This window comes from Psittacula echo (assembly GCF_963264785.1).
Source record: "Psittacula echo genome assembly, chromosome: 3".
Lineage (NCBI taxonomy): Eukaryota > Metazoa > Chordata > Aves > Psittaciformes > Psittacidae > Psittacula > Psittacula echo.
The window spans coordinates 11,138,260-11,150,406 of NC_137736.1; positions in this window are offsets into that span (position 1 = coordinate 11,138,260).

Here is a 12,147-nt window from a genome sequence, read left to right on the forward strand (position 1 = left end):
AGTTTGTGTTTATTCGCAGAGCTGTTAAACTACAGTAAATATATTCTTTGTCAATTGGTGGTTAATTAACATCCATTAGTTCTCCATTAAGAGCACAGTTTGGTGTCTGAATTTCCTTGCTTAGTACTAACTTTGAATTAGGGCTGTGTTATTTTCCTCTTTGTACACAACAGAGTGTTCAAAATCTGCTTTCCTCTGTGGGATTAGAGCGCTAGGAGCAAAGAGATGTGGCAGTACTTGGAATTTACCTTGCAAGGCAGGAGATGTGCAAAGGGACAAATGGAATTTGATTGCTCAGCCTCACAGCTCCTATTTACGAACTTCACCTCTTTTCTCCCTCCCAGACTTTTGTAGCCAGCTCGAGTTGTGGAATTGGCTGAGGTGTTTAATGCCTTCCTACCTCTGTGAGGGTTTTAGGATACAATAGTGTAAAAGCTGTTAAGACCTGAATGGAAGCTGCGGACTGAACAGCTCATGGAGGTCCTGTTTCACCCCAAAGGAAATTTTTTAAGGCTGACGTTTCTGAGTGAAGGCTTTTGAGGGCGAGGGGTTAGGTACAGGGAGTATCCCCTCCCAGTTGGCCGCTATGTCAGCAAACAACCACAAGGTGACACTGTCCCAGTACATTATTTATGTTTTGACAGAGACGCTTATATTAATGCATTTCACATAAATGATGGTTCTGTGCATCAGCATGAGAACCTGTTTCTTAACTGAGAATTAGAAGTCTGAGCTTGGTATCATGCACTTGTTAAATCTAGAAATGAAGATTTTCAGATTACCTTCAATACATGTAAGCACTGCCTTTGTACAGGGTATATAGCCTTAAAAAGAGGAGCAATCCTTCCCTACCTGCACAGTACTCAGAGAGCTTTGTCCTACAACTGAAAAATGCCAGACTAGTCTCTTATTGTCCCAAATCATCAGAAAAGTTTTGTCTTTATCTTCTGCTCCTTTGCAACTGTCAGCGTTTGAAGTGATTTTGCTGGTTACTGGTAAAGCAGGGGAGAGTACTGTTTCTTTCTTCAGTTGTGCAAATATGCAAGTAGGGAAATATAGGTCTAAAAGGCCTATCACAAGCTAGGGCTCTACCCAGAGAAATCCAGAATCCTTTTGAGCTAAAATGGTAAAAGAAAATTATTATTATTATTATGCTTTGATTGTTTGCTGGAATTGGTTTCGGGTAGTGACACTGAGTTTAAGCTGTGCTATGTGTGTGAGTCAGGTGTTGAGTCAATAAGTACTGGTGTAAATCTGACATACATGTAAATGGTTAATACGATAAGAATCTGGCAGTGAGGTATTGTAATGTATATTAGGTTTTACAGTCAGACACAGTATCGGAATCATCTGTGAAAAAATCAGATCTGTGAAGCACACTAAAATACAGATAAAAGGCATGTAAAGGTAGTCTTTGGACCTGATTTTCCCTAGGGTGATGTTTGCTTACATCTGGCTATCTTGTTTTACCAGGTCAGCCTTAAAGAGTTAACTGGGTTGTATGTGTGATCCTGAGTAATAGGCTGAACCTGATACTATTCAGCTGCCTCATGCTCTGTGCCTGCAAGCATCTACTTTGCTTTTAGAACATTAGCTAAATTGGTAGTAACGTTAACTGCTTCCCCTTGATTTCTCCCTCATGAACCTGTTGTCTCCCTGTGGTTTGTTGCTCTGAAATTATTAAAGGAACAGTCAGAGAAAACAACAAAAGTTTCATCAGCTCAGTCTTGTTTGATTAGTCATCAAAGTCCCCCCATCAGTAACCTAATAGTTGCGACCATCAGGAGAAATTGCTCTGGAGTGCAAATGAAGTGTTGAAACATTCAGGCCAGTTCTACAAATGCAGTAAATGGGCTTTCCTAGAAAAGCACCAGCTTGTTCAGACTCCCTCTGGTCCCATGCACATTTCCCATGTGGAGAGAAAGCTCTTTGTGGGACTTGCCGTGGTAGCACAGAAGAGTCCTGTGCCATTGACAGTACTCAAACTATGTGACTTATAAAGAAGGGTGCTATAGGTAAGCATCTGGGTAGGTAGCCCAAAACAGGCTTCTGTGAAATTATGTTAGCAGCTTTGGTTTGAGGTGAAATATCTGTAAGTAGCAGTCTTGACTTTTCCTCCTCTTCCCCACTAATTCTAAACAGGCAGTTCCTTGAAAGAACAAATCTGTGAGCTGCAAACAAGTGGGTATGTTGACCGTATTGGTTGCAGGCATAAGCCCAGGACAGCAGGAGCAGCAGAAACTTGCCACTTCAGCTCCCTGGTCACAAGCTTGACCTGAAAGAACTCATCCAAAAAGTCAAACCTACTGTAGGATGCTTTACTGACTCATAGGAGGAGAGCCAGGCTGGTTTCTAAAGCATGAAATTATCCATTGGGGCTGATGGGGTTTATAATTACTTGTTAGCTAAATTGTCCAGCCCTCCTTGCTGCAGTCAGTGCTTCCCATTCATGAGCTCAGTAGGGGCAGTAAGGCATAGTTTGATGATGTTTTTCTGCAAAGCAGTAGGACAGGCTTAGGGGAAGATAGGGACAGGCAGTGCCTAACTAATAGAGTTATCAAGTTCAGTGGGGAAACCTAAACTACAGCTCCCAGGAGGCATTCCCTTTCCAGAGGCAGATGCAGTGTATTGTTGAGAGACTCAAACCAAAATGCACTAAATTCAGAATAGCAAAATATTTTGGTGCTGTTGAAACAACCAAAATTTCCTCATCAACATGGGCACTTCTTTTATATATACATATATATATTATATATGTGTGTATATATATATTTCAACTCTTTAATTTAGGATGAAAACCAGTGAAGCTGTTGGAATTTTCCACAAGGAAAATATCCTAATTTGTTTTTTTTTTTTCTGAGCTCAGCTTTAAAAGTTGAGGTAGCTGCACTTGTTTCTGTGAAGTGCTTTGATATCCATGGATGAAAAGAACTATAGAAGTGCTAATTATTGTCATACTGGTTTTAATTATTCTGTCATGCTGACGGAGCGACTGCCAGTTTTCAGCCAGCGATGGTTTGTTACAAGATGTTGTCCACTCCACAGTTTTCATAGAAACAGATACCTCAGCTTTAATTGTTTTAAAAGAAAGTAAAAAAGGAAAACCTTCTCCACGCTCAGCAGCTGCTACAGTTCTCTGATGGATGTTCAAATCTGCCTACATTTGGACAGTATGGTAATGAAGAGAGGGAGATAGAAAGCTCCAATTACTAGATATTAGACAGAAAACAGTGCGAATGGGCAAGACACTCTGAAATGTGCCGTGTACAGTAATTTAAAGGGAAAATGCTGTTTCCAAAACTTTGGGAAAGGTGTGATCTTCACCTCTTTTATTATTGCTGTTCTTGCTATTTTTTGCAGTACATTCTATTCTTTCTCTATGGAAGGTCTAAATGAAGGCCTGTATTTCCAGTTAGGTCAAACTGACTCAGATGAACTGTTTAATTCAACCAGTTCACAGATAAACCTTGTTTACCACTCAGTATCACAAGATCCGCAGTTTAAAAGCCTCAGTGCTCTCCTGTCTTTTCAACTATTCTGTCTGGCTGTGCTACAACCCACCCAGGACATCACTGCCTCACCCAAGGCTAGTGCTGTGTCAGTGAAGTCCCTTGGCTACACTAGAGGAATCTGCTCATCCCTACAAAGCTACCCAGCAAAAATATGGGTGCTTTACCTTAGGTACTCCAGCAAAGACAGAGTACCTGGTGAGACATAGCCAGAGCAGCATAAGTGCAGGCTGGAGCTTAATGCATATCCTAAGGGAGGATTTAAGGACCAGGCAAACACTATGCTCAAGCCTGTCTAAGGAAGCCTGTTCTCATGACAGAAGTATCAGTGCCATGATTTCACTGATATCATGCAGGACCAGAAGTGACTGACTGTTAATCACCTGAGCTACAACCCAAGTGTGAACCAGGATACCTGTGGAAATAGGCTAAAGGTGTTCATGTTACACAACCATCCCCTGTGGGACAAGAAGTTGCCATGTAGAAAGGACATTAATGGACATGAGTGCGTAACTCAGCTCTCAAAGTGCTGCATTTTGGTGCGGGCTCTTTCTGTCTGTGCAGTTTATGGGAATAAGATGGAGCTGTGCAGAATCCATAGTTGTACTATGCCTTCTAGAGAAAAAGACACAACTGGCAATGGTGGGTCACTCCCTCAGTGTCACAGCTCTGCGTGAGCAAACAGATATCTAGGGCAAGTAGTGACTCTTCAAGACTGACACTGGGCAGCTGGTCTCCTTAAGATGTAAGAATGATATTCCTTTAGTGAAGAGACATTCCCGCCTGTCCTGGCAAATGATGTATCTGATCATTAAAACACAGAGGTGATTTGCTTTTTCCCCATTTGCACTCTGCTTGCTTTCCATTTATTTCCAGTGACATAGTCTAGTTATTCAATGCCAACATAATGCAGCAAATGGAAACCTAAGCAAAGCCTTAAACATCCAAGCCCTTCCACACATGTATTCTTTGTTTTATTAAAAGTCATTTAGGTAAAAGCCTTTGATGCAGCAAGCATGGGAGTTTATTAATAGGAAGCAGAAAGATTGGCCCTATCAGTGCAGTTACTACTCTGTTGTTGCCTAAGGATTAGGAGGCTTTAAAAGGGTAATATACAGTTATTTTTCCGGTCCTGGAGAGAGCCTGGTGGTTCTCTGTGTGAGACAGCTGTAAAGCAGAGGAAGCTCACATGGCAAGTGTTTCATCAGGGCCTCGAGAGCCTCTTTTAGACTCTGTGATGGTGGTTCGGTGCCTGACAACTAGATCTTTGGCCTAGCGATTGTCCAAGTGACTGTCCTGTCTGAGCTAGTAAAAAGGTCTGGAGAAGGACTAGGATTTCTTCTTCAGCGAGTTGCACAGAGAAACAGCACAAGAGAAGTGAAGAATATATGGAGACAGCTTTTACTCTGACGGGGCAGTGCGTATGTTTAAAGTGTTACTGTTCAGCAGAGGCAGAGATTTTCTTTTGGGATTAGTGTTAAAAAAACTGATTTTGAGCCATGTAAAAGTAGCTTGTGTAGATCTGAGGAAATCCTACCAAATGCTTTCATTTAGAAAAGAGAAATCAGGCTGGATTCACAAAGGTACTGGGATAGGTAGTGTTTTCTTTCCTCCCCTACAGTTAGACGTCATGAATCAAAGTAAGGCAATTTCAGGATGAGCCTCCATTTGCCTGTGTGAATTGGCATGCAGCAGTTGGAATTCTGTCAACCTGCCAGCAGGCCTGAACTTCCTTGTGTCCAGGATCAGGTTCATGCTATACATAATCGTAGGCATGAGGAGACGTGATGCTGAACGTGACACTACAAGAGCCAAAGTGCAGGTACAGCTCTCTGGCTTCATAATCTTCTTGCCAAGTGTTTACTGGGGGAATGAAGAGATAGGAAGTGTGTTACAGCCGCATCAGCAGTATGTCAACGTCGAATGGGTTTGCCAACATAGTTAAACCGTGAGGTCTTTCTCATGGGAGCTTTTAGGTGAAGCTGTCTTTGTGGGCATGTATTAACAGCTTAATGAACACAAGGCAGTGTGATTTTAACATATGTTAAGCATAATAGCAAGTAGTAGCCTAAGGTTTAACTGATGTTTTTTTAATCCATTATGGAAGCATACTGCCTTACTTGTGCTAAGCTGTTAATACACATTAGCTAGTTAAATATGTGTTCTTTGCACTTCCCAAATCCCACTATGGACAGGGCATATAGCAGTAATTTTCTTAAAAGAACATCTATACCAAGTTAAAATCCTAAATGCAGCCCTTGATTTCCACTCTTTATATGAATATCAGACTTACTGTAGGCTTCCTCTGTCTCCTGTTGAGGAGTTCTGATGAGGGAATAAGACTAAATTGTTTAACATTGCATTTTCTTCTTTCTTTCTCATTGCTTATATTCCAAGTGGTGTTAAGAAATAATCAGAAAGCATTAATTATTTCTCTGCCTGGTCTTAGACAAAAGGAGAGAATCTACAAATGCCACTGAATGCTTTGGGTTTTTTTCCTGAAACACTTTCTAGTCCTGAACTTTATTTCCCTTTACCTTAATTTTCCAAAGTTTTCTATCTGCATTAGTACTAATATGGCTTAGTTGCTGTGGTTGCCAGATGAGTCATCAGAACAGCTTTGCATCCTGCAGAGGGATGGTAGGATTTGGCAACCTTCCACACTGGCAAAATAGTGGAGGAAGATGAGAGCTATAACCTGCTGGGGAACGTTGTCTGATTCCCTCATTCCAGCAGTTCAAGACGAAGTTCAGCAGCTTGTACATCCTTTTTGGATTTGCCATTAGAGCTTCATTAGCCTGATAATCATATTCCAATCACAAAATACTTCTTTCTGTATACTCAGCCTCATCCATCTTCCATACAGCTATCCAAACACTCAGCAGCTTTATGGAAACATGTTACAGGAACTAGAAATAATGGACCCCAGCTTAACATCCTAAAACCTCTTGAGTATGGAGCTAAGGGTCATCTGTCCAATACTGGTGACGTCTTGAATCTTTCTCTTGGGAATTGAATGCATCTAGTAACCTAAAAGTACATTGCATGTTCCTCAATCATCAAGACATTGACTCAACCCTGGTCAATGTGCTTAAAAACTGTACTTTAAGATTGGCTTCTGGGAGTGAAGAGATCATTAGAAAGCTTGATAACTATACTGGAAGTTATAAGAAGACTTGTTCTCCCGATGAAATGGGTTTTCTGCCCTTTCTGCCTGGACTGATTTGTTTTGCTTTGTTGTTGGTAGCGTTATTCCCTGACAAAAAGACCATGGAGCTTACAACTTCATCTTTTTCTTATTTGGTCATCCAATAGGATGGAATATCACGTATGTCAGTCTCACCTCACTTGCACACACACACAAAGCATAATGGTGTCATATTCCCCTTTGCACAAAGGACTGTACCCTGTCCTTCCTTCAACAATTTCTTTCCTTATGGACTTGCAAGGTCTAGTGCATCACCTGCAGCTCTGTTGTGCTGTGTAAGTGGAGAGGTCATCCTGTGTGAAAGCTAAATCCTATGTGCAATTCTCTGTGCCAGCAAGAGCAAACCATCTTTTCAGTCCAAAAGTTTAAGCTATAAACATATTCCGGTTTTTTCCTGTGTATGAACAGAGCTTCTGCTTCACAGAGCTTTCTCATTGCAAAGCTTCAAGGGACTGCAACCATGTTATATATTAAGTGTTGATTACTTGAAGTTTGCTTTGGACATTTTTGAGTGTTCGTGTGTCTGCATCAATCAACAGTGCTTCATTTTCACAGTGGCATAGAAGGAGCTGTACAGTACAGAACCTTCATCAGAGTCCAGCTCAGATAAAAGCAGCAGGAGCCATTCAGATGCTTTCTGTTAACCCTGTAAACATCTCCATGACAGCCATCAGCATTCATTTCCAGCCATTATGTTTACCAAAATGCTTAAAATTCACTTCAGCTACGTTTCCCTTGACATTGTTTTTGTGATATTAGTGCAAATATGTAGCCATCATGGTTTACAGTGAGCTGTCAAGAGTCTTATATCAGCAGTGTGACTCAGTGGCCAAATAGTTTTGCACAGGTATCCCTGCTACTTGTTGAGCCTTGACTCTTGCTTACAGATATCTGTCTTCCATGGAACAGAGGCTGAAAGTCTCAGCTGGTATGAGCAATGCATCATCAGAGGTATAACGTGAACAAGGCATTGGTTTTTGTGAAGAACTCCTCAAACACCAGCAGCGGACAGATTTGTTCCAGGAAGGTCTCAAACAACAGTGGTGTGATCTGTATGGGATACGTTGCTTGTAACAGGATCAGCTTGGCCTCTTGGTGTCTGAGTTTTATTGTTGATTGGGTGATGAAGGTGGATGGAACTGAATGATCTTAAGGTCCTTTCTGACCCTAACCATTCTATGACTCTATGGGGATAAGACAGGGCAATTTGTAATTACAGTATATTCGGCTAGTGCAGATATTTCCCAGGGAAATATTCTGTGTGTCCATGTTTGTCAGGGATATGCAGAGAGTTTGTCTGAAGTCAGAGGAAAAAGCTTCTCAAAAACTTACATTGGTGCACATACTCCATTGTGTCCTTTAGTCGACAGGAGGAAAGGAAAGGTCTGGAATTAATCCAGACTTCCAGGGAGCCAAATCTGTTTTAACCCCAGTATCCTCTTTCCTGCAAGCTAAAAATTCCTCTTCTCCTTGCTGGATGCTTAACAGGTCTTCCTGTATGGTCTTCATCTGCCCCTTGGCACTAGAGGATTGGCCCAGCTAGTGATAGAACAGAGACAGGGCATGTCCGCTCTCTCTCTGGCATTATATTTTCTTGGGTGGTTGCTTGGTATGTCCCAAGCACATGGTCAGAACATTTGCTGGGTTTGGGACGTGAGAACCTAGAGCTAGCTGCACACTATTCCTACTAGCAGCTGACTTTTGGTTTTGGTACATAGATTTTTTCCTGTCATCCCCTAGATGTTTTATTTAACCAATACCAGTGACAGCAGAAACCTAAAATACAGCTCTTTCTGTGGGATATTATCTCCTTAGACTTGGGTCTCTTACTGATGGCCATACAAGTGCTTTTGGGTGTTGGGAAGCATTCAGAGGTGAGTGGAGATGTCCCATTGAAAATTGTGTTTGTGATAAGAGGAGACTGGACTGAGGATACCTGCTTGGCTCTTTCTGTCGTGTAGTTTCCTGCAGATACACATGGGCAAAGAGATGCTGTAAGAATACGGGCTTCCTGCTAGCACTGGTTCTTGCATTGTCCTCTGCAGAAAATGCTTCGTGAATAGGGACCTTAGTCTGAACACCGCTTTCACTTCATATTGTGTTCTAATAATATCACACAAGAGACATGAAATGGCTTTGATCATAAGGAGTAAATGCCACCAAATATTCTTCTTCCTGCAGTCTTTCCCTTGCTACATTAAAAATTCATGGGCAATAGCAGCTTCGTCTTTTCAGGACTTAGCTACATCAGCAGATGGGGAGAGTTGGTAGGAATACCAGGGCATGTTGATGGACAGAACAGGGGTGTCCTGACAGGGCTGGAAGCAGGAGACATTTGCACTTAATTTACTTATGCTGGGTCTGTCTGAAGCCCGTCAGATTCACTGTTTGTTCCTCACTTTGACGAGCAATGAGCTTGCTGGAAAATTGTTGTAATTCAGTTAAATGGATGTGAATTGAAGGCATGTCTTAAATTTCCGTGTTTGCTTTGTTCCTTGTGTGGCACTCATCCTCCAGCCATGAGGAATTTATAGGGAATGAGGGCGAGAGGCAGACTCGAAGTGAAGTCAAAGCCCCTCTGAAATCAGTGGCAAAGCTCTGCTTGATTTTACTGGGGTTAGGATTTGTCCAAGGGACTTTTGCCTGTCAGGATTGCCTTTGGCATCTCAGACACTGACAGACAACTCAAATGGGAAAATTCTTTGAGCTTTAAGCTCTTTCTCCCTCAGACCCTCATGGAATCAGGAGGTTGCAAGGGCTTGCTTGGGCAGGTATTCCCTGCATTTGGCAGAAGTGTTTTATCATCCTAAGTCTGTAAAGAAGATTTCTTGCCAGCTCCTTTGTGCTATACACTCAACAGCTCTGGCAAACCTGGTAAACTGCTCTGAAAAGCAACTCTGGTAAACCATTCCTTCTTTTGACCATATGTGAAAGCGGTTGTCCTACCGCAAGTTCAGAAGCAGATGTTTGAGTGACTCCAAGCCCTTCATTTCACACATTCACACACACTCCCTTCCCTTCTTCCCCCAATTCCCACTTATGTCTGGCAAACACAGGATGATTCCTTATAGACAGAAAGAACAGGGTGAAAAGGTCTTACAGACAATGACTTTGACTAAAAAGTAATCAGTGATAGATATCCCCTGAGGACAACCACCAGTGCTATATGTCTGGTATCTGGAGTTCATTTTCCAGTCCCTTCCTTTATCAGAGGGCAAGTAATGATGTGTGGAAGTGCCTTACTCAGAGCTCCATCTCATCATCAAAGGTTTTCTTTGGGCTTCTCTTTGTTACCCTGCTCCGGTCTGATCCAGCTGCAGTGATGTTTTCATACTCCCTGCCTTTGTTCAGGCAGATGCTAAGGTGCTCTGACCAACCTGCTCTTTGCCCTTCCCTGATCTCTGCCTGCTGGAAGAAGCTAGCAGGCTCACTATATTATTCAGAAAACACTGATGTGTTGTATAAACTAGGAAAGTAATGCAGTGCTGCTGAAAACCCGGCCCATGCACAAATCCCCCGGGATTTCACAGGAAACAATGCTTCCATTCCTGTTTGGGTTGTCCACTCTTTGTTTCATAAAGCACGGCGAGGTGCTGGATCTAACAGGTTGCTGGAGCTGTCACTAAAGGCAGTGTATTTGCTGACACTTCAGGGCCTGAGCCTGGCTCTGACAGGACAAATTGTCATAGGGATTTTACAGCCATCCAGAAGAACATTCTTACTTTTGCCTGGAAGCTTTTTTTATAAGCATTTTATAAATGCCCCCCCGACCTCTGCTTTAGGGACCTGTTTCAGGATGTGTGCATCCCTCATCCGGCCCAGCCTTAGCAGTGCTGTCAGCAGCAGTTCCAAGAGGTATTTCTGTCCCTTGAGAGGTATTGCTTCACCTGAGCAGTCTGTAAGCATGTCCACACTCAGGTTTGTTTTGCCTTAACCAAGCTGATTTAAATGTGAGATGGGATGAGGCTGAATCAGGATGGGGCTGAGATGGTGCTGCTGCTGCAAGCAGTGAAGCCCACAGGACATACAGATGCCACTGCATCCGAGCGCAGGACTTTGCTGGAGGCTTCTCAGTCCTGTCTCACAGAACCAGCTGCTGAAATCACCTCCAGCAAAATGCCTCCTCTCCCTTAGAAGCCACTTTATTCTCACACCTTTCGGTGTGCACATCCTTAATCGTTCCCCCTCCAACTTCTACTTCCCCCTTCTCTATGTTTAGACTTGGACCTAAAATCCCCACTCCTGACCCTGCTTCTGTGCTGTCTGGCCTCATCCCCAGACCAGTGCCATTCATCTGGCATCTGTCAGCTCTCTTAGAGGCTACTGGAAACACCCTATTTGGCATCAGGTGTTGGCCATTTGTGGCAAAGTGTTGGACTAGGAACAGTAGTGGTGGGAAGTGAGACTTAAAGGGGTACAACCTGGTTTTTCAAGGAGATGGTATTTAACAACAGATGACTCTTTAACCTACACAGACAAAAGCATGATTTGATTCAGTGGCTGGATGATAAAAGAAATAACATTTGTGCTTAGAATGTGAAAAATTCTTAACCTGGGGTTGTAATAAATCATTAAACCCAGTTACGTAGGGTAGATCTCTGCAGTTGTGGCTGCTTAAACCAAAGCTGAGAACCTTTCTTTGACAAGGTGCTCTGGCTGAGGCAATGATTGTGGCTTCTTGCTGGAAGAAGCAGATAAGTTTCTGTGGCTTGGGGTAGGCAGCTGGACAGGATGATCTGAGAAGTGCCTCCTAGCTTTAAAATGTATGAATATGACTGAGCCTGACAGAAATGGAACATGGGGGCAACCTAGGAAAGGGAGAAAAGCTTGAAAATACCAGGGTTAGGAGCACCTTCTTTATGAAGACAGGCTGAGAAAGTTGGGGCTGGATTTCAGCCTGGAGAAGAGAAGTTCATGGAGAGCTCAGAGCAGCCTTCCAGTATCTGAAGGAGGCCTGTGAGGATGCTGGAGAGGGGCTCTTCATCTAGTGATAGGACAAGAGTGAATGGGTTTAAACTTACACAAGGGAAGTCTAGGTTAGATATAAGGAAGAAGTTCTTTACTGTGAGGGTGGTGAGGCACTGCATAGGTTGCCCAAAGAAGTGGTAAATGCTCCATCTCTGGCAGTGTTCAAGGCCAGGTTGGACAAGGCCTTGGATGACATGGTCTGGTGTGAGGTGTCCCTGCCCATGGCAGGAGGTTGGGAACTGGATGATCTTATGGTCCTTTCCAACCCAAACCATTTTATGATTCTAGAAGTAGTGTGGGAAAGGGGAGAAGATGTGAAACATTAGCAGGCAGTAACTCCAAACGCTGATGCAGAGATGTCACTGACCTGTATCCTGTAAGAATGGTATTAGTTGAGCCTGCATCTTTGGGACGGTCCTCCTGACTTGCCATCTTGAAAATCTGGACATGTTAAGTATGCGT